Source organism: Brassica napus, chromosome A8, assembly GCF_020379485.1.
Source record: "Brassica napus cultivar Da-Ae chromosome A8, Da-Ae, whole genome shotgun sequence".
Lineage (NCBI taxonomy): Eukaryota > Viridiplantae > Streptophyta > Magnoliopsida > Brassicales > Brassicaceae > Brassica > Brassica napus.
This window is the reverse complement of record NC_063441.1, coordinates 10,728,014-10,734,328: the sequence shown is the minus strand read 5'-3', so window position 1 is coordinate 10,734,328 and position 6,315 is coordinate 10,728,014.

The following is a 6,315-nucleotide window of genomic DNA, read 5'->3' as shown; positions in this document are numbered from 1 at the left end:
AAAAAACTAAGATTATTAACATATGTTAAATTTTTATATCTACAACTATATATTATCATTTTATTTCTTTTGAAACTCACAGCAATATATTATCTAAAAAATAATAATATAAAATATAATAGTAAATAACTAACATTTAGTTCATGTGTTATTTTACAAAATTTGTTACTACAAAATTTTGAATTTCTGATAATTAATTAAAAATTAAATGGCAATTAATTTTTACTTATAAATTTAATGTTTACTTTAATTACAAACAATCTGTTGAGAAAAATATAAAAAATCTTACCAAAAATTCAAATATATTTTTATAATATATATAATTAATGTAGTAACAAAAAGTTCGAAAATCATATAATCCTTCAAACTAAAAAATATTTGTGTAATTGTCCAAATTTCCCTTGACCAAGTATACAATTTTCAACATAAAATTAAAAAATCAAAATGATAATATCCAAAATTTATAAAAGATAAAATCATAGATGCTAAAATATATTTTTTTTTGAAATAACACAAAAAAACAAATTATACTGTAAAATAGAAGTAATATAATATTTTGAAATCTTATTTTAATAAAAAAAAATCAGAAAACATAATACCATAACATCCAAAATATCAAATATATTAATTTTGAGTCCTAGTTTATCTACATTTACAAGTCATGGTAAGATCATTTACTTAACTACTTAATATGATATATTTTATTATTTGCATTAAATCTTAATAATCTATAAATATATTAATAATAAAACAATTTTAGTTTTAATTATAAATTAACATTTCATTTTTAATAAAATAACACATTATAATTTCGTAATTATTAATGTAATTTTATTAAAAATTAATAATAATTAAAACATTTGTCACAAAATAAAAATTATTTGATATTTTATAAATTTTACAATTATAGTCTATATTATATTAAAATATACATTCACTATAAATTAAATATGCAAAAATTATATTTAATTAGTAGAATAACAGATTTTTTTAAACGGTTTCATTTTAATAAATCATCAATCAACGTCCAAAAACGTGTTAAAATTCATAAACTAAATAATATTTTATACAAAAACTAAAATTATTAACATATGTTTAACTTTTATATCTATATTTATATATTATCATTTTATTTAACTTGAAATTCACGGCAATATATTATATATAAATAATTATATATAAAATATAATTGTATATAACTAACCCTTAGTTCATGTATTTTTTACAAAATTTGTTACTAGAAAATATTGAATTTTTAATAATTAATTAAAAATATAAATTACAAATTAATTTTACTTATAAATTAATGTTTATTTTCATTATAACAAAATTTGTTGAGAAAATATAAAAACATTTACCAAAAATTCAAATATATTTTTATATAATACTGAACTAGTTTAGTGACAAAAAACTTCAAAAATCATTTAATTTTCCAAACTAAAAAATTAATTTTGTAATTTTCTATATTTTTCTTGACCAAATATAGAATTTTAAAATAAAATTAAAAACTCAAAATGATTCCAAATTTTATAAAATATAAAATCATAAATGCTAAAATATAATGTTTTGAAATGTAACACAAAAAATATGTTGTAAAAATTAAAAGTAATAGAATATTTTGTTATATTAATTTAATAATAAAAAATCAGAAAACTCAATACCATGACATCCAAAAAGATCATATATTGATAACATTTATTAAAATAATATGATAGATACTTGTATTTATACAATTTACTAAAAATAGAGCTATATTATTTAAACATAACAATGTATTTACTTATAAAATCTCGCAAAATACCAAAGTGATAAATGTTAAAGTATTATTTTGTAAACACAACATGGAAATATAAATTATCATAAACAAATATCTCTCTACTTTATAACTAAATAAATTTTAAAATGTATTGTATGCAAATTATATAAATTAAGATGATATAGCAAAGGAGATTATATATTTGATTTGATCAGATTATAATTTATGTATCAAACTCAAAAATATATGAATAAGTAATAACAATTAATAAGAATATGAAATGTATAAAACAAATCACTCTATAACAAAAATAACAGATCACTACAATGTATAACACCCTAAATGTAAGTTATATATTATTTAAAACCTTTATGACAACATCGAAATTATATATTTATAAAATGAAAAATATTCACACGAATGTGCAGATCAACCTCTAGTATATTTATGAACAGTGTCTCATATTCCACATAGAAATCGGCTGAAATCTATTTATAACCTATTGGCTCCAAGCCCATGCACACAGCATGCTTCAGCTAGCAGCTTCTACTAAGGACCAACTCTCCACGTAGGTCAAATCATAACTATTCATCTAACTATGAATATATCGTTGACAAAAGAAACTAATATATATGTTTCTCTTATAGATTGCAAAATCACGTACCTATAGTTTTCGTTTTACACATTTTTATTGTCCATATTTAACATAAGTTTTTATTTGGGATTAATTCTATTAAAGTTTTGGTATATATGATATTTAAATTACGCTATCTTTGATGGCTTAGGAATAGAAACATTTCGAATATTCAAAAAACTTCCAGTACCCATCTCTAATTTTATTGGATCTTCAGTTTGATTACCGGATCCAGATCAATTTTTTTGGATATCCAAAATTTAATATCCATAAAAGTAAGAAATATCTTATGGATATTCAAATCTGATATGAGATAAAAACAATTAAAAGCATAACCATCATATTTTTTTTATAAAACAAACAAATAAGATGGAAAACGTGCAAAATTGATTTAGATTTTTCTTAAAATAAATTGGATATTAAAATAATTGATTTTAAGAAATAGATAAAATTCCCACTGTTAAAGTTATAATCCAAGTTCACATGTTACCAGAGCTGCGCATCCATTGTTAAAAATGAAGCTTTCGCTAAGGGCATCAGTTTTTACGAAATTTATAGGGCACCTTTTCTTGGATCATCAGGGTAACTTTCATTAATTATTAATCTGATTAAATCATATCTTTTATTAATTTTATTTTTTTAATCCTACATAATAGAAATATATATATGGGTTATGTCAGTAATTTGGGTAAGCTTAATACAGACTAGATGAAGAGAATCATAGATGTCGATTGTTATGGTTATAATATTCCAATGGCTACCTAATGACATTCTCCTAGTTTTAATAGTAAAATAACCAAAATAAATAAATAAAAAGTTGTTAATCTTATAAAACTTAAGATAAAGAAAAAGATTAAGTAATTTTGGTTAATTTTTGCACTAAAAATGATTCAAAAACATTTGATTTTTTTATTAATTTTACAGAAAAGAAAATTTTATAATTAGAAATTTAAAATGAACATTTTAATTGTTGATTTTTTAAAAACAGATTGCTATGTAACAGTAGTATTTTGTAACTGTAATTTAAAATTTTGGACATTTTGTTCTACCCACGCTTCTGTTAGTCACAGGTGTTCGCACGGCTATGCATGTTACTAACATAAACATACCTTTAAACTTTAATCACACGGTTCCTCTGATAATACATTTGGTTTGAGAAGAAAAATTGTACACTGTCAAAACTAAGATTTAAGGTCATATATTACTAAAATTAAACTCTAAAATGTCACACATACTCTATGCTAATTAACAAAAAAAATTGTCTTTGAATGTTAGACCATCTCCAATGGCTTACTCTATTTTTTACTCTAAAATAGAGTAACTCTCTAATAGAGTTTGAGTTTGCTCCAATGGTACTCTATTTTAGAGTAGAAAATAGAATGATGAACAAAAAATAAATAAATTACTCTATATTTGGAGTAAATCTATTTTTTACTCTATTCTAGAGTGAGAAATAAAGTACCATTGAAGTATTTTTTACTTTAAACTATATTTTAGAGTGAAAAATAGAGTGATGTTAGAGATGCTCTTACAGAGAATGTGAGGAAAAGAAGAGAAAGTAGATATCTCTGATGATTGTCTTAACAATGTGGCTTATTGATAATAACTGATTTAAGAATAAATAAATTAAAAACTTATGTTATTTGAGAGAATTTATCCTGGAAAAACAATATTTAAATATTCATTTTTTTAGAGATGGGTACATCTTATATAAGATCGTTTTGTTTCTGTCTTCCGTGAGAAATGACGAGCAAATTTGTTGGACCACTTAACTAAGAGAAGTGGTTGTAACGAGTAAGCACATGTGGGCAAAGACGTCACGTTATTATCTCATGGGACACTCAAGGCCCTATCAGTTCTGTCTTCTCTATCATTCACATCTTATAGTTTATACATTAGGTTTCAGTCGAGATCGTAAAAATAGACGGCACATTGAGCGTCCATTCTCTACATTGAAATTGAAGATGGTGATTGATAACTTGATTTGCAACAAACTTATCTCGGTCCGTTCATTGGAACACCATAATTAAATATGGTAACTCCTGAATCCGACAATTTAGTACCTGCTGCTTTAAATTTGACCAAGATAAATATATTATATCAGAGCATCGCAGAGTTTCCATAAAATAATTCTAACATTAAAAAAACATTGGTCGTTATAGTGGATATAAGATACGTGTGCTAGAAGTTTATCATAGAAAAACTAGTGTTTCAAATGAACTTCTCCTTTCGCTCCGTCTCTTTTCTTTTTCCTTATTATTTTTTTTTCGTAAAGACTCACTAAATTTTGACCTGCACGCCCGCGCAGATGTATTTTTCAAAATATGTTAATATTTGGTTTTCATGTCAATATTAGGGCTTGATAAAAAAATCCAAATTTGAAAAATTGAACCGAACCCAATCCGAAAAAGTAGTCCAAAACCGAATATAAATTGATTAAATATCCAAATCATTCAAAATTTTGATATTTAAAGATTCAAAATCTGATCCGAACCGAAGTATTTCGGATACTCAAATGTATCCGAAAAAGGTTTACATACTTATACATATTAATTATTTTTAAATTTAATGTATATAAAGACATCCATAATACAAATGATACTTTTAAGTTGGTTTAAATACTTGAGATTATCTACAAATAGTCAAAAATAAATATCTAAAATATTTAAAGTATACTCAAAATACCAAAAATATTTAAAATAATTATTGATTCTCGATCCAAATATTTAAAACAAACCAATTTATATGTTAAATTTAGGTATTCTAACATATGTTATTCAAATTTATATGTAATATTTTATTTTGTTTACAGATTTTGAGAAATTTAAAGTATATAATGAATTTAAATTTTTTAAAAATAATTTAAATAGGTTATCCGAACCCAAACCCAAACCCGCAAAGATCTGAAAATAATTCGAACCAAAATTTAGAAATATCTGAATGGGTCTGAAATCTTTGACCCCGGAAACCCGAAATCAAACTAATCCGAACCGAATCCGAATGGATACCCGAAATCCTACCCCTAGTCACTATTATATATCATATATATGTCATCATATAATTAATCGTATTTTATATGTACCATCATATACTTAATTATATAATTAATAGTATTTTATATGTTTCATCGTATAAAATAATATATAATATTTTTAAAATTTAATGTGAAATATAAAAACCATAATTTAAGTTGGTATATGAAATTGGACTTTTTATTGTATTTTAATTATATATATTGAAAACATTATTTTTATAATGGTTATTGGAAAATATTTTAGTAAAAATAAATTTTTGAATATATGTATATTTTAAATCATTTTTTTAATATAAATCACCTTTAAATTATTATTTTGATTTGAAATATGTATATAAAGTTTAAATTTTATTTTATGATTATTTTAGACAAAAATAATGCTTGTTGTTACCATGTTAAGCTTGATGGCTTTCAACCTAAAACCAATTGGTAATAAGTGGATTGACCCATCTATTTTATATATTAGTTAGGATCTCTTCCAACTACCGATAAGTAATACTTTGTGTCTAATAAGTATATACATTGTACCACACGGTTAAGATCTGCAGCGGATGCACAAAACCACGAGGAAGAAAAGAAGAAGTGTGTGCCGTAGTGAAATCAAAGTTTACGACGTCCCACCGTGGGTTTCCCACGAGTCGCTAATCTTACTTATACAAAATATAAACTACTCAACACTGATATGCAAATTTAAATTAATAAAACAAAAAAAAATCTCAATCTAAAATCTAACCCTTAAAGATAAAACATGTTAGAACATTTTGTTGCTAAACCATAAAAAGTTATCTAACACATGGTTACCGAATCAATATATATTTTTTAAATTGTTAAATTATATAAAGTTAATTAATAAACTTCATACTAACCTTTATATTGATGATTAATTAAAAA